Below are 24054 nucleotides of genomic sequence, written 5' to 3'. Positions count from 1 at the left end.
CGTTGACTAGCAGAACTTGCTTATTGTTGCTGGAGCAAAGGATTCCTCCTAGCACAGTCAGAGGCTTGAAGGTGGCTGATTGACCAACATGGCCTGAAGTGCTTGACCTGAAGGTCCAACCCTCCGAGACCAAAGCTGTATCTTCCTAGTAGAAGAGGAGCAACCAGATACCCATAAGATACGTACGAGTGGCACAAATATGAAAAAGGCCAGTAAGCAACCTCTTCCCCAGAAGTGGTGCTCTTTGCTGACTACTTGGTTGAGGACTCTCTCTTCAATTCTTTCTGGACTCCAGGCTGGAACTGCAGGAACAAACCTTTTTGGAGTTAGATACTGACTCTTGAACTGCAGTCCTCCATCATTCAGCAGACATGTACTTAAAGGGAAGGAGGCTAGACTAAACACAGCTCTTTGCTGCCAAATGAGGTTAGACCTTGAAGGGGACTGTTTAGACTCTCACAATGAATACAAGATTGCCCTAGTTGTAGACTTATTCCCAGCTATTTGCTATGAAATCAAGCTAGACCTTGAAGGGGACTGCTAGACTCTCACATTGCAGACAGTAGAATTATTCCCACTTATTTGCTATCAAATTAATCTAGCCCTTTAAGTGGATCGTTTAGACTGTCGCAATGCAGACAAGAATGTTCTACTTGTAGACTCATCTCCAGCTGTTTTCCATCAAGATAAAGTTAGCCCCTGAAGGGGCAAAATCAACTCTTGCAATGCAGACCAGATTATGCCACTTGTCAGAATTATTATTTAGGATACACAATCCTTCATCCCAACTTCCATTTGCATTATAAGAGAGGCAAGGATTAAGGCAGGCTCCTAGGCTGCTACTGTAGACAGCTATACCCCTTAGGGACAAGTTCAACACAAGGCTATCACCAGAAGATGCTACACCCCAAGGACATACCCTATCTTGATTAAGTATACCTCTGAAGGGCACAGCATTCTCCAATGACAAATCCATGTATACGGTTAAGCTGATGAAGGCCATATCAACCAAACAGGTGATTCATTATGCTGGAAAACCTCGTCCCCATATGTGCCTTAATCTGACATCCTGCAGTGCAGGTAGAAGTGTCTTGGTTGGGGTTTAAGCTTGAGCATCCCAGTACTGCAAGATGCTGACCACTAAGACATTCTGCTGCTCTGTCCTACTGTTCAATTTACACCCCTCTTGAAGAATGACCTTCTAGCGTAAACATCATAGGAAAACATTCAATGCACTCCTTTGGAAGTGCTAAATACTTGTATTGCAGGTACCTCTGCCATTTTAGGCATCCTAGCAGACTACGAAAGGAGGTACCAAAAAACCTGCTCAAAGATCTTCCTCAGCTGCATACTGTATTCCTTTTAGGAATTTTTTGAAGAGAGTTAAACTGGCAAATTGACTGGTCCTGCAAGGAAAAGTTTGACATTGTCAGAGTAGAGAATCCTCGCACAAGGGGAGTTGTAAAAGACTCCTTTAGAGTGTACCTATGGCAAATTGATGGTCGCTGTCATCTTGCAACCTGTATGCCTGAACAAGGCAGGAAATTCATACAGGGGTTTACCAGCCAAGGCATGAGCAGCAAAGGTCCAGTTTATGGTGTGCATTATACATGCAGTAGATCTGGAGATGCTTAATAGCAAGTGTCCATTAGTCAGCTTTTCATACACTAGCTTTAAGAGACACTAGCTTTATTATACACTTACATACGCTAGCTTTAGGAGACCCACAGAAGGGCTGAAAATCCAGGAACAGTGTCAGTAAGGAAAACACTGCCCCCTTCCAGCTACAACCTGCATATAGCAGACAAGGCATACAGGCATAAGGCTGCAGAGGACATGTTGCAGAAATAAACAAATCTCAGTAAGTTTAAGAAGAGAGAACTCCACATCGTTAAGAAAAGAAATATTAGAACATGTACAATTGCTACTCAAGGCCATGCAGTAATTTATTAAAATAACCTTCCCAATACAAACTGCAGCTACTGAAGTTTCTTAAGCTGTTTAAGCTATTCAGAGACAAAGTAACAGTTGTTTGCTAGGTGAAAGAACCCCCCCCCCCCAAGGGGTTAACCACTGCTAAAGGAATACTACCAAAGCAGACTTCTCTACACGGGTGATTTCATTAGACAGAGCATTCAACACAGAAAGAAAAACCTTGCTAAAACTAACAGATATCTGTTCAGGAAAGAAAGCAACTGCACCAAACTTTGATAAAAATGCTACAATGCAGATTAGAGCATAGATATCTCCATAGGTTTACATTTCAGTTATTATTTATTTTTCTTTTCTAACACAAGTGGAGCATGGCATCTGGTCCCTTCTGCTGACCTCAAGCCAAACATACTCACGTATCCTGGACCTTGTCCACAGAGCAATCGATGCATCCGCAGGGCAACCCGGATCCCAGTAACAGCAGAGCAAACCCAAACCCTCATGCTGGGCACACTTTAGAGGTCACCTGCTTTTAGCAGGGCATCTGACCTAATGCAACTACACTGGCAGAGCTTCAGTTATTACAGGTGTCAATCTTCTGCGCATGTGTGCCATTCACCACCCTGCTGTTAGCCAGGCCTCTGGTGACTATTGGAGCCATCCTGGAACTTCTGGACACCACAGGACGCTCCCAATATCCGCATGGCTGTCCCTCGTTAGACCCGAGTCGCCATGTCTTCCAAAAGGTAGGAAACTTCATACAAAATGGTCCTTATGAGGGAGGAGGACAAAAAAGGAACGCAGACTCTGGCTCAGCCTGAAAATTTAATGGAGTGGGGTCCTATGGGGTAGGAGCAAGGGCGGGACTACCCGAACATATGCTGCCATTGAAGTCTGTCAGGAAAATTATTTCAGTATTTTTTTAGGCCCCGTTTTCAGAAGCACACGTTTCTGCACGCATTCCCTAAACACACAAACAACACACTTCATACTTGTGATGCCATTACATAGGTGGGCACTCATGGAGTATGTTCACTGTGCAATTAACTTTTCATTTAACTTGGTGAACATGGTGAAGATATACAAGTTAAAAGAACATTCTCTTGCAAAGAGAAAGTTCGGTTTGCTTATTAAATAGCCTATACTTGAAAATGTACCCCAATGTGTTCATCCTACTAAGATTGTTACCATGCTTTATTCTGTTGTTTATTAATATTACTGTGTCTCTTTACTCAGCTTCTATAAAGTCATATAACATCTGCATATGAAGGAGATGTATGCGTCCCTGTAGTAAGAAAGCCTTTAGCTATCACTCATCTAAAATAGAGAATATAAATTGAGAACAAAATCAGGGGAAAAAAAATACAAAGAATTCTATATAGCTGATATAGATAATAACTCCACATTGGTGCCAATTTCTTTTTAATGCATCAGCTTCATAGTGTATTTTACCATAATTCTGTATATTATATTGTGACTATCACTAGTCTGTGCTCAGCAAGCTCAGTTCATCGGCACCTTCTGGCTGTTTGTGGAGGAAGAGCAGTATCTAGGCTAATGAACCATACTGCTATTGCTTGTACCTAATTAAGCAAATGATGCATGCAACAGGGCCATGTGGTCTACAAGACATCCAGCAGCTGGATGGTACACTATGACCGTAGATGGTCCTAGCATTATTAGTAATTCAGCAGCTCTAGGATTAATGATTATTTTATTATTTCAGGTTTCTTTTAAAAACACAGCATACATCTTCACTGCATGTGTGGCTTTCATTCCATCTCTGTTACTCTTTAGGGGAGGAATCATAAAGACCTTTTTTCAGACAGGTGGATGAAAGAGTATCCTAGTCATCAAAAAAAGGAATATTTAAAATCATAAAAAAAAAAAAAAATGAAAAAACTTTGTGCAAATATTTATGAAATATTTTTAAAACACCCTTTTTGTTTAGTGCACATGCTGGATGTGACTGTGGCCATTTTAATGCACATAAAAATAAAATAAAAAAACATCATAGACAATCCTTTTTTAAGTGCACATAAACACAATATGATCTCTAATTTTTCTATTAGATATGAAAAATAATTGTCAATTTCACTTGTACCAAATATATCTAGGCTTTAAACCACATGCGCTTGAACAGTAGAAATCTACTAAAGATTGTTAGTAGGTGACACATTTAAAAAACTTTCATCACTTTAGAGGTAAACCTAAATAAGGCCCATAAAATGATTCGATCTCTGGCATGTATGAGGATACTCAGTGTGTTGTGGCACAGAGTTATGCTTGTTTTGTGGTGAAGCCAGGGGTGGGCTTCACCTTCATGTGAGTGACAACAGATTAGCAGAGCTTCACCACACTATCCTGCTGACCAATCTTGTGCCACTGCTACCAAGCCACAAGACACAAAGCAAGCAACAGCATATGTAATTTCAGTCACTCGCCTTCACTGACACTGAAATATTCTCAGAGAACCAAGAGTATAGAGTAGATAATAGGGAGGAACTGCCAGTATCGACCACATGGGCTGAGATGGTGGCAACTCCTTGCACATGTAGCATTCTCCTAGGTAGGTGCTAGAGAGAGTGTATAATTTTGGATCTTTTCTGCTTACCAGAAAGATTGCCAGGTAAATCTATATTGTTCTCTGCCTACCAGAGAACAGGATCTGCTAGTGTGGTCTGCTCATGGTGCTCAGGTGCAGCTCAGTTCGTCTGAAGTGTTTCACGCTGGTCAAATAGGGAGGCATATTGGACAGTGGAAGGAAACCTGACAAATGAGTGCAGAGGCATTTAGTACAGCCCTGGTGATTGGCAGAGGAATGTGCCTAAGTGCATGCTGGAATACTGTATCAATTTAAAGGGCACATGCGCTCGGGAGCTTTCAGCTGGAGAGCGGGGTCCCGGAGGGAGGGGAAGGCTGTCACTCCTCAGTAGAAGTTGCCATGTGGTCTCAGGTGGTCGACCTGAGGGCCTGAGAGTTAGAGAGGAACTGAACCCAGAGGTCCTGCAGAGCTAACTGGAAGGGGGACACTGGAAAGGTTCTGATTCTGCATACAGTGAGTACAGATCTGTCATGGTGTCTGTCCTGAGAGGGCCATCCCTTCAGCTACAAGAGTCAGTGGACGGGTGTCAGTCAAGGGGGATGCTAGAGAGCGTCCTGAAAATAATGTGGTTGCATCAAGTCTGCTGCTAGAGAGAGAAATAAGACGTAACCCCTTCCATACAAGTGGCAGTATGGTTAAAGCAGTGTGACTGCTTCCACAAGTAACCTGGTGAGGTCAAGTAAGAGTTGTCCTTATCAACTGTAAATAGTTCAAGTTGGAGTATTCCACTATTATCTTCTCCCATCCAAGTTCCACAATAAATACCAAAAACCAAAACCCCTGGACTGTTTATTGAGTAACCAGCCATTGGGAGTTATGATGGATCTGTGAACTAACTGTCCCCCAGTGACTGTCTGCAGGTAATCTGAGGAGGCCCAAGAAGTCATCACACAGCAAGCCCTACAGGGACAGTGCTGCACACAGCAAAGTCAACTGCTATAGTCAGAAGGAGCTGGTTGCTAAACTGGAAGTCTTTGCAAGAACATTGTCAATACGGAGTCACAATAAGCTGTGGGGGTAAAGCCTGCTGATCTGGTGGGTCAAAGCTCTGGATGATTCCCCTCAGTTCAGGCCCCAGTAAGCCTGCTGCCATTACCTCCAGGCTACACACACAGTTGGGGGACGAGGGGGACTAATTCCACTTTAACTGATGTGCTTTCTGCAGTGAGTAGGGGCAGTACTTCCCTATACCTCCTAAAGGCACAGCTACAGCATATGACATAGAAGGAGGAAATCACTCTATTGTGCCATGACTTCCAAAGAATAGGAGAGAACTATGACCCTAGAAGGTAAAGTGGCTGTACTGAAATATAATTTGACACTGGTTCAAAGGAAACTCTCATCCAATACTTGTACAGTTACTGTAAACTCTAATAAAACTGATGGCCTAGAAAACTGTCTCAGATGCAACAACATCCATTTTATAAGCATTCTCAAAGGGGCAAAGTAACAACCCAGTACACTTTAGAGAGTCTGGGCTGTATCAAACATTTGGAAAATAATATCTCCCCCTCCTTTCTGCTGTTGAACGGGCTTACCAGTATTGCCAACCCCCCAAAGTGAAATTTACTGACAGGACGGCAAAAATTTACAAATGGCACCAATTTTGTTACTGACAAAAATCATGAAATTTACTGACAGATCCACATTTTTTACTGACCCTGCAAAAAAGTTCCTAAAATGGTAGTTTTTAGTGCTAAACTGCACATATCAATATTTAATCACTTCAGCCACGGAAGATTTTACTCCGTTTCTGACTAGGCCCTATTTTGAGATTCGGCACTGCGTTACTTTATTGGACAATTGCGTGGTTGTGCGACACTGTACTCAAACAACCTTTTTTTCCCCACAAATAGAGCTTTCTTTTGGTGGTATTTGATCACCCGTGCGATTTTTAATTTTTTGCGCTATAAACAAAAAAAGGGCGACAATTTTGAAAAAAAAAAAAAAAAACACGTTTTTTACTTTCTGCTATATAACATTCCCAATAAAAAACATTTAAAAATCCAAATTTTTTTTCATCATTTTAGGCCAATATGTATTCTGCTACATATTTTTGGTAAAAAAACTCCCAATAAGCGTATATTGATTGGTTTGTGCAAAATTGCGTCTACAAACTAGTCGAAAGATTTATGTCATTTTATTTTATTTTTTTTAGTAGTAATGGTGGCAATCTGCGATTTTTAGCGGGACTGCGACATTGCGGCGGACAGATCGGACCCTTAACTGACATTTTTGACACTTTTGGGGGGACCAGTGACATTACTACAGTAATCAGTGCTAAAAATATGCACTGTTACTGTAATAATGACACTGGCAGGGAAGGAGTTAACAGTATAGGTGATCAAGGGGTTAAATGTGATCCTAGGGGAGTGTTTCTAACTGTATGGGGGTTGGGCTTCTGAGATGACCATAGAGACATGTGATCCTATATAGCAGGATCACATGAGCTCTGTGATCATCCCAGGGAGAAGGACGGTCGGGTGTGTTTACAACAGCCGACCGTCCTTCTCTCTCAGCGGGGAAGGATCGCGAGTGTCAGGCGGCAATCGGAGCCGCCTGACACAGGCATCAGCTTCCCCGCTGACGAGCGGGGGTGGAAGCGTGCCACCGGCGGTGCACGCTCGCCCCCTAGACTTCCGAGAGCGATCGCCGTACATGTATGGCGATTCGCCCAGGAGCGGCTGCCTGCCACAGTACATCTGCGGTGGACGGTCGTAAACTAGAAACGTGTAGCTTGTGCTATTAGCAATGTTTTTAACTTAAACAAAAGTCAAAAAACATATTTCTCCATTTATATGAAAGTCAGAATAATATAACCCAGCCAGCACTAGTGATTGGCTGAACACCCCCCTGTTTGGTTCGCACCAGGACATCTCCAACAGGGAAAAAGTTCTAGCAAACATGCAAACTCTAAAGTCTATATAGGACACAAACCTAAAGAATCAAAAGTCCTCATTTTGAAGACTTATATGCAAGTTATTGCCATAAAAAGTTTATGGGGTCCTGGGTACTGCCCTGGGGGACATGTATCAATGCGAAAATTTTTTTTTTAAAAAGGATCCTTTTTACAGGAGCAGTGATTTTAATGATCCTTAAAGTGAAACAATAAAAATGAAAAATTCCTCCCATGAGGGGTATCCGGATCCTGAAGTAGTATATTTCAGTGGAATTTCAGTTAAGAGGGATTTAACCTCACACATTGCTAGCATGGTTTAACGACCATGTTTGCTAATGTTGTTCTGACTTTACAAACTTCTTTACTGCTTATGTATTTCAGTATGTAAGAAATATGTTCACCTGAAACCTCAACCGTTTGTACCTACCTTTCTTGCAAAATCTCAAAAATTTGGTTCATAAAAAATTAAAAAAGTCCTTTAAATATAGTGCCTGGGGGGGGGGGGCCTTAGTCTGCTTGTAAAGTGGCACATATGTACGATGTATGGAGCCTGCTGCAGCAATGCTGACATTTATAAAGGAAAAAAAATTTAATTTAAACTTGCTCGGGGCTGTAATGTATTGCCGACTCCTGGCAATACAGATAGAAAAAAATAAAAGAAACCAGGTAGGGTCCCCTTGGGGTCTGGAATGGATTTTGAAGGGGAACCCCATTCCAAAATAAAAAAAAAAAAACAGCCCCCCCCCCAAATCCATACCAGATCCTTATCCGAGCATGCAGCCTGGCAGGTCAGGAAAGGGGGGGGACGGGGACGAGCACCCCACCCTGAACCATACCAGGCCTCATGCCCCAAACATGGGGGGGTGGGTGCTTTGGGGCAGGGAGGGCTCTGCCCCCCGCCCCAAAGCAACTTGTCCCAATGTTGATGGGGACAAGGGTCTCTTCCCGACAACCCCATGTTGGGGTTGTCAGTGTCTGCGGGTGGGGGGCTTATTGGAATCTGGAAGCCCCCTTTAACAAGGGGCCCCCAGATCCCACTCCCCCCCCCCCCCAAGTCCTTTATTAGAAAAAAAAATATTGTCCCTCAATGTAAATCCATCGTCAATCACAACGCTGGACCCAAAAAATAGAAAAAAATTCAAAAACGATTTGCCTCTTCAGAGGCTACCCGCTGTCTGCTGGATCTTCAGCTTTCACAGTTCTTTTAAAGGCAAGGGGCGGCGCCACCTGGTTAAGTCACCTGGTGGCACCACCCTTTCTGACATCACGTGATGTCATGTGACCTGCAGGTCTGCAGGATTCCCCCTTACAGTGCAGGGGAACTCTGACATAAAGGGGAATGCTGAAGATCATGATCTAAGGGGGAACTCTGATGTAAGGGGGGCTCTGGTGACCATGAGTTCACTGCATTTCCCTTTACATCAGAGTTCCCACTTACATCAGGGTCTGCTGCATTGCCCTTTACATCAGAGTTCCCCTTTACATCAGGGTCCGTAGAGTTCCCTATAGCACTGTAATGACAAAATCCTGCAGACTCTGATGTAGAGGAGAATGCTGGGAATTCTGATGTGGGGGGGGGGGGACTCTGGTGGCCAGAGACCACATTTCGCAGAGTGAATACACAAAGGTAAGGGGGGTGTTCCTGCTATAAGGTGGAACCTTTTATATCAGTGCCCCCTTACATTATTGTATTCACTCCTCCATTGCATCAATGACCCCCCTCAGACTGGCCTGGCAGCTCTGTCACTGACCTCCTTTCAGGTGCACCACGCAGGGCTCAGTCAGAAGGCTCCAGCTTGGCGGCTATGGTTTAATCCTATAGTCTCCCCTCCACAGTCCACACATGTCTGACTCCTCCTTTGATCCCCATCCCGGCACTGCTCCCACTCTTGACTCCTCTCCAGACCCCCTCAGAGACTGCAGACATGATAAAAGACAAGAGATGGTCAGAGATTGCGGACATGATACAAGAGATGGTTAGAGGCTGCAGACATGATACAAGAGATGGTTAGAGGCTGCAGACATGAAACAGGAGATGGTCAAAAGCTGCAGACACAATACAGGAGGTGGACAGAGGCTGCAGACATGATACAATCGGTGGTCAGAGGCTGCGGACATGGTACAGGAGGTGGTCCAAGGCTGCATACATGGCACATGGTTGGTCAGAGGCTGCGGACATGGTACAGGAGGTGGTCAGAGGCTGCGAGGACATGGTACATGAGTTGGTCAGAGGCTGCGAGGACATGGTACATGAGGTGGTCAGAGGCTGCGAGGACATGGTACATGAGGTGGTCAGAGGCTGCGAGGACATGGTACATGAGGTGGTCAGAGGCTGCGAGGACATGGTACATGAGGTGGTCAGAGGCTGCGAGGACATGTACATGAGGTGGTCAGAGGCTGCGAGGACATGTACATGAGGGGGTCAGAGGCTGCGAGGACATGGTACATGAGGGGGTCAGAGGCTGCACAGACATGGTACAGGAGGTGGTCAAAGGCTGCACAGACATGGTACAGGAGGTGGTCAAAGGCTGCACAGACATGGTACAGGAGGTGGTCAGAGGCTGCACAGACATGGTACAGGAGGTGGTCAGAGGCTGCACAGACATGGTACAGGAGGTGGTCAGAGGCTGCATAGACATGGTACAGGAGGTGGTCAGAGGCTGCACAGACATGGTACAGAAGGTGGTCAGAGGCTGCACAGACATGGTACAGGAGGTGGTCAGAGGCTGTACAGACATGGTACAGGAGGTGGTCAGAGGCTGTTCGGACATGGTAGTGTCCTTCTCACCCCCTCACAATAGTTTCCTTCTCTGTCTCCCTTCATATTACCTCTCCACATCAGTCTCCTCTTCCTGTGCCCCTTTCACCCCCCACAGTAGTGTCCTCCTCTGCCCTCTTTATATTACTCCCACACATGAGTGTCCTTGCTCCTCTTCCTCTGCTGTGGTGAGGCACCGCTGAAAACGAGTGCCTTCCATTCAAAAATGGCACCAGGTGGGGTCATTATGTCACTGCGCATGCTCCTGTCCATCCTAAAAAGGGGGAGCAAGTACAAGCTTTCCCAAGCTTTGGAACAGTGCAATTGCACTGTCGGCCGTTAGCCATCTTTTTTACGGGTGACGCTGCCTGTAACGGGCCCAAATATGGGCTGAAATTTACAGGCTGCCCATAAATTAACGGGCAGTTGGCAACACTGGGGCTTACAGAGTTCTGTCCTGCCCACATACCTTACCAGAGAGTTCTTATCAAGCTGCTGAATTAAAGCGGAACTTTACCCAAAACAGCTTGATAAAAATTATGTTCTTTAGCAAGGAACATACATTCCACATTAATATTTAGATTTCCAAAATGAGTGTGTGCTGTAAATTGCCTCCAGCAAGGCACCTGGTTCTTCTTGCCGGAGGCTGCCATTTTGCTGAAGCCTAGAGCCCCAGAGCAACAGTAAATCTTTAGACTGTCAGCAGATCAGCCTCTAGTGGCTTTGATTTTTGGCACAATGCCAAAAATGGAGAACCACTGAGCATGTGCAGAGTAGGGCGAGGCAGTGTAATAATTAAATGGAATTTTAAACAACGTAGGCACTTATTTTAATTGTTTTACATAGCTATACCTGCAAAAAGGCCCACATCGCATCTCCCCCACAGGCAGTTCACACTGCCCTCTGCCAACCACTGCGAGTGTCAATACAAAGTTAATGACACACCCAGATCGGTTCGCAGATTGCAGCGTGAACTGTGAATTTGGACAGGAATGGGATCACATACGATCCGATTCTAGTGCGGGGGAAAAAAAAGGTTTCGGCACCTTTTTTGTGGAAATCCAATGCGAGTTCAGCCATACAACTCTACATATACTGCATCAGGTTTGCTCTCTCCTGTCGCAGTCCCGCTAAAAATCGCAGATCGCCACCATTACTAGTAATAAATAAAAATTACATAAATCTTTCCCCTAGTTTGTAGACGCGATAACTTTTGCGCAAACCAATCAATACACTTATTGAAATTTTTTTCCCAAAAAAATGTAGCAGAGTACAAATATGTAGCAGAATACAAATTCGCCTAAAATGATGAAAACAATTGATTTTTACGTTTTTATTGGGAATGGGAAATAATTGTTGCTTTTTATCTGTTTAAAGGGCAAAAAATAAAAATCGCACTTGTGATCCAATACCACCAAAGAAAGCTCTATTTGTGGGGAAAAAGAACATTTTATTTGGGTACAGCGTCGCACGACCGCGCAATTGTTAGTTAAAGTAACGCAGTGCCATATCGCAAAAAATGGCCTGGTCTTTAAGGGGTAAATCCTTCCGGTCCAGAAGTGGTTAATTAGGTATTGTGCAATGTCCCAAACTCATAGGAAAATGACACAAAGGGGTTTACAATCCAGGGACAGGGTGATCCGTCACACATAGTGACGGTTAGTACCGTCACAGGTATTAGTGTGGTTATAATGTTTGCCTTACCTTATAATGGTGGGCTCACATGTGGCTGCAGTGTGTGGTGTCACAGCTGATAAATTGCCCTAGGGCCATGCAGCAATCTACCTACCTTGTCCCTATTCACCCTCCAGGTCACATGCCTAGCCATTTCTCTGTGATGTATCACAAAGGATTTATGAAAAACACACCTCTTCCATCATGGTAATAGCTCTCACCTGCACTAGACTGAGAAACCCAGGAATTGTGGGATATGTAGTTTCTTCAAAGGAAGTGATGATTCTTAGACTACAGACAAAGGTCATGCATTAACCTGTGCAGTGCCATGCCTCATGTTTGAACACAAACAGAAATTTCTGACACAGGAATGTGATGATTTACTCTACTATAGACTCTGCATATAGGCCAACCAATGACGTCATGAAACAAATTTATCAATGCACATCTTATGCAAGTGAAAAACACAAGATACAGGTAGGAAGGTTTCTAACACCTCTAATATAATAATACAGAGCAGTGGCATGAATAAAAAGTTGCACCAAGACCTTTTTTGTACAATATGCACTAAGATGATTAATGAACTTTATTAAATAATGATTTTTAATGAACAAAACTAAAAAAAAATGTTGATTTAATAAAGCATACACACGTGGAGGGCCATGTTTACCTGCACGGGGATGTACAGGTGTTTCATGCATCCCTGTGCAGGGAGTCCCACTGTTGTCAATTGGGACACGGTGGCTGCACAGACACAAGCCGCTACTCTCAATCTGACATCCATTTGGGTGCCGGTGGGTGTCCCCAAACGCACACTGTATGAGTACCCTTTAGTATGCTCCACATGATTGAGGTTTAATTCTCTTGTTTTTGTTCACTTTAGGCTCGGTTCACACTGCTGCGACCTGAAAGTCATGTGACTTACAGGGAAACTTTGAAGCCACTTCAGGGAATGGCTGTGTAATCATCCTGTAATGTCGGATCCAAATAACATCAATTAAGATGAGGATTCAAATTGGAGGCAACTTTCATTAACCACTTGCCGACCACCTGCCGCATATATACTGCAGCAGGCTGGCTCGGCTGCACGAATCGCCGTACCTTTACAGCGATCCATGGGAGTGATCCTGGGGGTGTGCGTGAGCCCCTATCCACCAGCAGGAAAGCTGATTCACGGGGCCAGAGACCGTGATTGCCACCGGGCACCCGCAATCGCTCCCCGTTGACAGAGAACGGCGATCTGCTGTTGTAAACACAGCAGACTGTTGTTCTCTCAGGAATCAATACAGAGCTCCTGTGTTCCTCCTATTTAGGATCACAGGTCTCTGTAAGCCCATCCCCCTCACAGTTACAAAATATGCCCTAGAAGGCCCGGACTGGCTGTGGCCACCCGCTCCGTAGCCGGTTGATGATCAGGCAGCACAGCGGGATGTAGGCAGCGACCGCGGGCCTGGACAGGGTTAACACAGGACGTGGCGGCCGATGCTTACCACCCGCTGTGCTGCTGTGTCCCCTCCGGCTACAGGGCTGAGCTGTGTATGTCTCACAGCTCGGCCTCAGAGCCGCCACCAACCGATCCCCTCCTTCTCTCTGCAGAAAGATCGTCAGCTCCTCCTCCTCCCACCCCTTCTCCTCCTGGGTCTGCCCTGCCCACACTCTCCAGGGATGTGTGGGCAGGAAGTTTAAACCCAGACAGCCTGTGCCTGAGCCTCCATCCTGGGGTGAGTAAGCCCACCCTCTCTCCTGCCTCCCAGTATATAAAACAAACTTAAGTGTGTGGGGGTCTCTGATGTAAGGGGGGGCTCTTTGGGGGGGCTCTGTGGGGGGTCTCTGATGTAAAGGGGGTCTCTGTGGGGGTTCTCTGATGTAATGTGGGCTCTGTGGGGGTCTCTGATGTAAGGGGGCTCTGTGGGGGGTCTCTGATGTAAGGGGGCTCTGTGGGGGGTCTCTGATGTAAGGAGGAACTCTGTGGGGGGTCTCTGATGTAAGGGGGCTTTGTGGGGGTCTCTGATGCAAGGGGGGCTCTGTGAAGGGTCTCTGATGTGGAGAGGGATTGCCACGATTACTAGTAAAAAAAAAAAATCAAATAAAAATGACATCTTTCCCTTAGCTTGAAAACGCGATAACTTTTGCGCAAACCAATCAAAATATGCTTACTGGGATTTATTTTTTATCAAAAATATGTAGCAGAATACAAATTGGCCTAAAATTATGAAAAAATTTGATTTTTACAATTTTTTTTTTTTTTTATTGGAGATGTTATAGAGCAGAAAGTGAAAAAAAATATATACAGCTGCAAGAAAAAGTATGTGAACCCTTTGGAATGATATGGATTTCTGCACAAATTGGTCATAAAATGTGATCTGATCACCATCTAAGTCACAACAATAGACAATCACGGTCTGCTTAAACTAATAACACACAAAGAATGAAATGTTGCCATGTTTTTATTGAACACATCATGTAAACATTCACAGTGCAGGTGGAAAAAGTATGTGAACCCCTAGACTAATGACATCTCCAAGAGCTAATTGGAGTGAGATGTCAGCCAACTGGAGTCCAATCAATGAGATGAGATTGGAGGTGTTGGTTACAGCTGCCCTGCCCTATAAAAAACATACACCAGTTCTGGGTTTGCTTTTCACAAGAAGCATTGCCTGATGTGAATGATGCCTCGCACAAAAGAGCTCTCAGAAGACCTACGATTAAGAATTGTTGACTTGCATAAAGCTGGAAAGGGTTATAAAAGTATCTCCAAAAGCCTTGCTGCTCATCAGTCCACGGTAAGACAAATTGTCTATAAATGGAGAAAGTTTGGCACTGCTGCTACTCTCATTAGGAGTGGCCGTCCTGTAAAGATGACTGCAAGAGCACAGCGCAGACTGCTCAATGAGGTGAAGAAGAATCCTAGAGTGTCAGCGAATCTACAATACGTAAAACACTAAACAAGAATGGATTTCATGGGAGGATACCACAGAGGAAGCCACTGCTGTCCAAACAAAACATTGCTGCGCGTTTACAGTTTGCAGAAGAGCACCTGGATGTTCCACAGCAGTACTGGCAAAATATTCTGTGGACAGATGAAACCAAAGTTGAGTTGTTTTGAAAAAAAACACAACACTATGTGTAGCGAAAAAGAGGCACAGCACACCAACATCAAAACCTCATCCCAACTGTGAAGTATGGTGGTGGGTGCGTCATGGTTTGGGGCTGCTTTGCTGCGTCAGGGCCTGGATGGATTGCTATCATCGAAGTAAAAATTAATTCCCAAGTTTATCAAGACATTTTGCAGTAGAACTTAAGGCCATCTCTCTACCAGCTGAAGCTCAACAGACGATGGGTGTTGCAACAGGACAATGACCCAAAGCATAGAAGTAAATTAACAACAGAATGGCTTAAACAGAAGAAAATACGCCTTCTGAAGTGGCCCAGTCTTTTGCCCTTGTGGCATGACCTCAAGAAAGCGATTCACACCAGACATCCCAAGAATATTGCTGAACTGAAACAGTTCTGTAAAGATGAATGGTCAAGAATTACTCCTGACCGTTGTGCACGTCTGATCTGCAACTACAGGAAACGTTTGGTTGAAGTTATTGCTGCCAAAGGAGGTTCAACCAGTTATTAAATCCAAGGGTTCACCTGCACTGTGAATGTTTACATGGTGTGTTCAATAAAAACCTGGCAACATTTCATTCTTTGTGTGTTTTATTAGTTGAAGCAGACTGTGATTGTCTATTGTTGTGACTTAGATGATGATGATCAGATCTCATTTTATGACCGATTTGTGCAGAAATCCATATCATTCCAAAGGGTTCACATACTTTTTTCTTGCAGCTGTATTTTTTTCCAGAATTGTCGGCCTTTTTTTGTTTATAGCGCAAAAAATAAAAATCGCACAGGGGATGTGGGGAAAAAAAAGACATAAATTTTATTTGGGTACAGTGTTGCAGGGCCGCACAATTGTCTGGTAAAGTAACGCAGTGCCGAATTCGCAAATGCTGTGCGATGTTGCCGCGATTTCCGCCTGCCAAATCGCGGTAACATCGCGCAAACAGAATCGCGGGACACATGACGCCCAAAAAGGTACAGGGGCTTCTTTTGTGCGTCATGCGCCCCGCGATTCTGTTTGCGCGATGTTACCGCGATTTGGCAGGCGGAAATCGAGGCAACATCGCACAGCGTTTGGGTTGCCATTGCAAATCACGGGCATCCCACAGGCGTCCCGCGATTTGCAGTGATTCCGGATCGCCGGCAGAATCGCTGTGATTCTGCCCGTGATCCGCTACGCACACATGTGAACGTAGCCTCAGTGTCTGGCCGAGCACTGGTTAAAGCTTGTAGGAGGAGTTTTTTACTCTCCTCTGACTGTCCTATGAGACTGGGTCAATGAATTTTGGTGAATGGGTAGGGGTACTATGTAAAGGGGGTCTCTGTGGGGGTTCTCTGATGTAATGTGGGCTCTGTGGGGGTCTCTGATGTAAGGAGGAACTCTGTGGGGGGTCTCTGATGTAAGGGGGCTTTGTGGGGGTCTCTGATGCAAGGGGGGCTCTGTGAAGGGTCTCTGATGTGGAGAGGGATCGCCACGATTACTAATAAAAAAAAAAATCAAATAAAAATGACATCTTTCCCTTAGCTTGAAAACGCGATAACTTTTGCGCAAACCAATCAAAATATGCTTACTGGGATTTATTTTTTTATCAAAAATATGTAGCAGAATACAAATTGGCCTAAAATTATGAAAAAATTTGATTTTTACAATTTTTTTTTTTTTTTTATTGGAGATGTTATAGAGCAGAAAGTGAAAAAAAATATATACAGCTGCAAGAAAAAGTATGTGAACCCTTTGGAATGATAGGGATTTCTGCACAAATTGGTCATAAAATGTGATCTGATCACCATCTAAGTCACAACAATAGACAATCACGGTCTGCTTAAACTAATAACACACAAAGAATGAAATGTTGCCATGTTTTTATTGAACACACCATGTAAACATTCACAGTGCAGGTGGAAAAAGTATGTGAACCCCTAGACTAATGACATCTCCAAGAGCTAATTGGAGTGAGATGTCAGCCAACTGGAGTCCAATCAATGAGATGAGATTGGAGGTGTTGGTTACAGCTGCCCTGCCCTATAAAAAACATACACCAGTTCTGGGTTTGCTTTTCACAAGAAGCATTGCCTGATGTGAATGATGCCTCGCACAAAAGAGCTCTCAGAAGACCTACGATTAGGAATTGTTGGCTTGCATAAAGCTGGAAACGGTTATAAAAGTATCTCCAAAAGCCTTGCTGCTCATCAGTCCACGGTAAGACAAATTGTCTATGAATGGAGAAAGTTTGGCACTGCTGCTACTCTCCCTAGGAGTGGCCGTCCTGTAAAGATGACTGCAAGAGCACAGCGCAGACTGCTCAATGAGGTGAAGAAGAATCCTAGAGTGTCAGCGAATCTACAATACGTAAAACACTAAACAAGAATGGATTTCATGGGAGGATACCACAGAGGAAGCCACTGCTGTCCAAATAAAACATTGCTGCGCGTTTACAGTTTGCAGAAGAGCACCTGGATGTTCCACAGCAGTACTGGCAAAATATTCTGTGGACAGATGAAACCAAAGTTGAGTTGTTTTGAAAAAAAACACAACACTATGTGTGGCAAAAAAGAGGCACAGCACACCAACATCAAAACCTCATCCCAACTGTGAAGTATGGTGGTGGGTGCATCATGGTTTGGGGCTGCTTTGCTGCGTCAGGGCCTGGATGGATTGCTATCATCGAAGTAAAAATTAATTCCCAAGTTTATCAAGACATTTTGCAGTAGAACTTAAGGCCATCTCTCTACCAGCTGAAGCTCAACAGAAGATGGGTGTTGCAACAGGACAATGACCCAAAGCATAGAAGTAAATTAACAACAGAATGGCTTAAACAGAAGAAAATGCACCTTCTGAAGTGGCCCAGTCTTTTGCCCTTGTGGCATGACCTCAAGAAAGCGATTCACACCAGACATCCCAAGAATATTGCTGAACTGAAACAGTTCTGTAAAGAGGAATGGTCAAGAATTACTCCTGACCGTTGTGCACGTCTAATCTGCAACTACAGGAAACGTTTGGTTGAAGTTATTGCTGCCAAAGGAGGTTCAACCAGTTATTAAATCCAAGGGTTCACCTGCACTGTGAATGTTTACATGGTGTGTTCAATAAAAACCTGGCAACATTTCATTCTTTGTGTGTTTTTTTAGTTGAAGCAGACTGTGATTGTCTATTGTTGTGACTTAGATGATGATGATCAGATCTCATTTTATGACCGATTTGTGCAGAAATCCATATCATTCCAAAGGGTTCACATACTTTTTTCTTGCAGCTGTATTCTTTTCCAGAATTGTCGGCCTTTTTTTGTTTATAGCGCAAAAAATAAAAATCGCACAGGGGATGTGGGGAAAAAAAAAGACATCAATTTTATTTGGGTACAGTGTTGCAGGGCCGCACAATTGTCTGGTAAAGTAACGCAGTGCCGAATTCGCAAAAAAATGGCCTGGTCATTAAGGGGGAAAATCTTCTGGTCCAGAAGTGGTTAAAGTCTATGGGCAGAAGTCGGATAGACTTTGCCTTGAAGTAGTACAGGAACCTTTTCTATAGTTGCAGTGACTTCAGTAGTGCTAATTAAGACAGCTCTCATTGATTAACATGGGATTTCACATGTCATGCGACTTGGGGGTCTCACAAGTCGGACCCCAAGTCGCAGCAGTGTGAACTAAACCTTAGTGTTTAACAATTACAATGTGTTGTTTCTGGATTTGAAGGTATAATCCATTTTTTTTAACAGAATAAAGAATCGTAACTGATATTCCAGCATGCCAGAAAACCTATGCATGGTGGAAAGCAAGAACAGGTTTGCTTTTCCACGCTCATAATTGTAAAATGTGATTGCACAGAAATAGGGACTTGATGTCACAAAAATGACATTTATGTTAGAGAACTACATTTCTGCTGGTTTACAAAATACTAATTGCTCCTTCAAATATTGTATAAGGATTTTGAACAAAATCCACTTCTGGAATTTTGGAATCTGCCAATCACAGTGAATCTTGGATGGCATAATGCAGGGCTCAGACAATAGTGTCATCACTGCACGCCAAAGCAATTATCCAGCCAGACAATGAGACAGACGTGCCCCCGTTGTTTTCCGAGTGATGTAGCAATCATATCTTTCAATGTGTGTGATTAAGATTTTGTTAAACAGGAAGCATGTTGTGTAAAATGTGAATAAATGTGATTGCATCCTGATTCTGAAAGCAACAGAGGCAGCTTACTTTGGTGGGACTGTACAGTCATTTCAGTGATTTTATTAAACGTACATGTAAAAGTGATAATCTTCATGTAAAACATTTTATCAATGTGGTTTAATATTTTTATAAAAACTTTGTTCCCATGCATACGTTATAAAAAATATATAGAAGGAAGCAGCAATTTTTTCTCATTAAAGATGCAGTGCCATGCAGTGGTTGTGTTTTAGACTCTATTTCACAATGCTAGTCTATGTCTTGGCTAACTAACTAAAGCAATGTAGCTTAAAGTGTTACCAAACCCAGGACCCTGCATTCACTATATCTGATCTCCCACAGAACACAGAACATGGAAATTATTTTAGTAAATATAAACTGCTAAATAGCTTTTCTCATCAGCAGTATATAGCAGTCTTGTGACTTCTATCAGGCTACGTTCACATGTGGTGATTCTGCCCGCGATCCGGAATCATTGCAAATCGAGGGACGCCTGTGCTATGCCCGTGATTTGCAATGGCACCCCAAATGCTGTGCGATGTTGCCACGATTTCCGCCCGCGCAAACAGAATCGCGGGACACATGACGCCCAAAAAGGTACAGGGGCTTCTTTTGTGCGTCATGCGCCCCGCGATTCTGTTTGCGCGATGTTACCGCGATTTGGCAGGCGGAAATCGAGGCAACATCGCACAGCGTTTGGGTTTCCATTGCAAATCACGGGCATCCCACAGGCGTCCCGCGATTTGCAGTGATTCCGGATCGCCGGCAGAATCGCTATGATTCTGCCCGTGATCCGCTACGAACACATGTGAACGTAGCCTCAGTGTCTGGCCGAGCACTGGTTAAAGCTTGTAGGAGGAGTTTTTTACTCTCCTCTGACTGTCCTATGAGACTGGGTCAATGAATTTTGGTGAATGGGTAGGGGTACTATGTACCCCATACACATTCACCACACGGGGGAAATGTGGGGGCCCCCTTCCAAATTCCGATAAGCTCCCTGCCCGCAGACCTCCGCAACCACAGCCAAGGGTTGTGGGGAAAAGGCCCTTGTCCCCATCAACAGTAGACAAAGTGCTTTGGGTTGGGGCAGAGCCCCCCTTTTCCTAAAGCACCCCACCATGTTAAGGGCATGTGACCTAATAAGGTTTTGGAGGGGGGTGCTCGCTCGACCCCCCACCTTTCCTGGTTTGTCGGGCTGCATGCTTGGATAAGGGTCTAGTAAGGATTTCAGGGAGAGGACCCCCCCACTGTTTTTTTTTCTTTAATTTCGGCGTGGCTCTTTTTTTCTGATGTTTCTATCAAACAGCCCGCTGACAGCTGATAAATCATCGGTTGTTAAGGACGCATTGGCTGACTTCCCGGCCCAATCCTTCACAACTAGCTAATTCTTCACACAGAATTCAAATCTGTCATTTTTCGACCAATCCGAATTTGAATCGTTCCGAAAATTTGGAATTCGTTAACAAATGTTTAAACTGAATTAAATTAAATGAAACTAAACAAATTCCAAAACTATTCAACTAAACAAAATTAGTAACATAACAAATCTATCGAAAACTAAACACATTTTTCTGTTCTGCACATGTCTAAACAGTAGACATGTTTGGCACAAACTGAAGACAGCATTTCAGGAGAAGAACCTAATATTACTCAAGAGGCATGGTGGTAGAAATGTCATGGTTTGGGGTTTCTTTGCTGTTTCAGGGCCTGGACAGCTTGTAGTTATCGAGTCAGCTATAAATTTTGCATCAAAGCACTTGATAAGAACGTGAGACCATCTGTCTGCAAGTTGAAGTTGGGCTGGAAATGGATCTCGAAACATAATGATTTGAAGAAAATCCACTAAGGAATGGCTTTAAAAGAAGAAATGATGGCTATAGACTAGCTTAGTCAAAGCTCTGATTTTAACACCACTGAAATGTTGTGGGGAGATTTGAACTGAAATGGGCTGTTCATTCAAGGAAATCCACAAAGTCAATGTCATATACTGGTGGGCAGTTATGCAAAACGCCTACAAGTCATAAGGGTGTTATTTTTTGAATGGGTCAGGGTCCTTTCACACGGCCGCTCCGCTGCTTAAGTCCGCTGCGGGATTTTTTTTTTTTTTTTTCACGGAGCGGATGACATTTGTGTCATCCGCTCCGTGTGCCCGCATATCATCCCATCCGTTTGCGGATGATATGCGGACATAATGTAAGTCTATGGCATTGCGGATGTCAGCGGATGACACCGCTGACATCCGATTTTCCTTCCTTTCCATTTTTTACACGGATGAAAAAATAGGGTTCTGTTCCATTCGAAAAAACGGAACAGAACTGAAAGGAGGAAAATCGGGTGTCAGCGGGTGGTATTCCGCTGACATCCGCAATGCCATTCACTTACATTATGTCCGCAAATCATCTGCAAACGGATGGGATGATTTGCGGACACACAGAGTGGCCGTGTGAAAGGACCCTTAAATAAATCCAGAGATGCGAACCTAAGGTGTAAGGCCACAGTAGGGTTGATTTGCTAAAACTGCAGAGTGCAAAATCTAGATCAGCACTACATGGTAGCCAATCAGTGTCTAACTTCAGCGTATTCAATTAAAAGAGAAGTACAGTGATACCTCGGTTCACGAACTTAATTCGTGAACTGACTCTGGTCGCGAACCGAGGCACATTTTCCCATAGGGTTCAATGTAAATCCGGTTAATCTGTTCTGACCTTTTTTTTTTGTTTTTTGAAGCACAAAAATATGAAACAAATTACAATACACATTAGTACAGTATAGTAATGTATAAAGAGAGAACAGTACAGTAAGCACTCAAACGGGTTAACTGTACAATACAGTAAGTACAGTACAGTATTGTACAGAAGTACTGTACAGTATTGTACAGTACTGTATGTGCTAAAAAGCACACCAAAAAGCAAAAAGTGTCTTCACAGTACTCACAGTAGTTTTTCTGTGTCTCTTCTTCTCTCCACGATCTTCCTACAGGAAGTCACGACCATGTGACAGCCTGGAAATAGCATTAAAATGGCCACTGCTCCTGTTCGTGAACCAAAGCGGAGTTTGTGAACCAGAGCATATTTTTATGAACTTTTCTAATCGTGAACACGGTTGTTTGTGAACAGAAGCGTTCGTGAACCGAGGTATCACTGTATGGGGTTATTGCATATTTATACTAGGTGGATCCTGCATCTGTCCCCCGCTGCCTTTGCACTGATACCTGAACGATCGAACACCCTTGATCGCTCTGTTCTGACAGCTCCCCGAACTGTCAGTCAGCAGCTCTCTGCTCTGCCCCCTTCTCAATCACTGGAGCGTTGGGCTGTGGAGGAGCACGGAGCGGCCAGCTCAGACTCTCAGTGGCTCGCTGAGAGGCTGAGCTGGGTTTCAGTCCAGGCACCTGGCGGATCCCTACGCTGTGGTCGTGAAGACGCGGTGCCTGGACCAACATCTGTGAAGTCAGCAGAGAGCTGAAGACAGGTCACAGGAGTGCAAAACGATGTGCACTCCTGTGATTCATAGGAGATGTACAGACAAACAAGCTTTAGCTGTACACCTCCTTTAAGCTCCGACAAAAAAAATTGGAAGCTGATTTCTATGCACAGCTGCACCAGCTCTTGCACTCTCCAGTTTTAGTAAATCAATCCCAATGTGTGCTGTCCATCAATAAGTGTATTGAACTTTTTTGGATTGGAATGCAGTTCCTTTTTTTAAAGGGGCATGCCTTTTTTCTCTAAGAATAATTAATGCCAGAAAAGTGGCACAGCAGCTTTAATGAATTCACCCCATAGAATTCTGTCAGTTTTTACCTACATGCTTCCATTAACCTGAGCTAGTTACAGTTACACTTTCTAGTCACATTTACAACTCTGCACTCAAATGAAGGACGAGGCTGTTGTCCATGTGTCCACTCAAACTCCTCATGCTCCACTCCGTGCCACACTACCTCGAGCTTCCTTAAAGCAGAGTTCCGGCCGCAAAATTGTTACATTCGATTTTGTGCCATCCGCTTCCTTATTGTCACGTGAAAAAGAATTGGATATTCCCAAATTTTTTTTTTTTTTTTACTTACCTTGTTTCAAAAGAAAATATACCTTCCTTCCACTTCCTCCCTTTTCTTTCATCATTACCCTCAGAACTTTGTCTCCTGAATGGACGTTAGTATGAATACATGGCAACTACTTAAGAAAACCTAAACTTTACTAAGTTTTCTCATCAACTTCCCCTTATTCAGGAGGGAAAAAGAGCAAGCTGAAACATCTGTAGATGCACTAATCTCAGTTGAATTTGCTTCTTGCTGTGCACACAATATCAGATTTCACAGCAGTGCTTAGAGGAGCACCACCAATCACAAGATGTTCGGAGGCTTCCCCATATATATATATATATATATATATATATATATATATATATATATATATATATATATATATAAACAAACATTGACAATATCTGGAAAAACATCTAAAACTGACAGGCTCCTGTCAAGTTTGCAACATACAGGGAGTGCAGAATTATTAGGCAAATGAGTATTTTACCACATCATCCTCTTTATGCATGTTGTCTTACTCCAAGCTGTATAGGCTCGAAAGCCTACTACCAATTAAGCATATTAGGTGATGTGCATCTCTGTAATGAGAAGGGGTGTGGTCTAATGACATCAACACCCTATATCAGGTGTGCATAATTATTAGGCAACTTCCTTTCCTTGGGCAAAATGGGTCAAAAGAAGGACTTGACAGGCTCAGAAAAGTCAAAAATAGTGAGATATCTTGCAGAGGGATGCAGCACTCTTAAAATTGCAAAGCTTCTGAAGCGTGATCATCGCACAATCAAGCATTTCATTCAAAATAGTCAACAGGGTCGCAAGAAGCGTGTGGAAAAACCAAGGCGCAAAATAACAACCCATGAACTGAG

This window comes from Pelophylax lessonae, assembly GCF_965119305.1.
Source record: "Pelophylax lessonae genome assembly, chromosome: 13".
Lineage (NCBI taxonomy): Eukaryota > Metazoa > Chordata > Amphibia > Anura > Ranidae > Pelophylax > Pelophylax lessonae.
Note: the sequence above shows the minus strand (reverse complement) of the source record.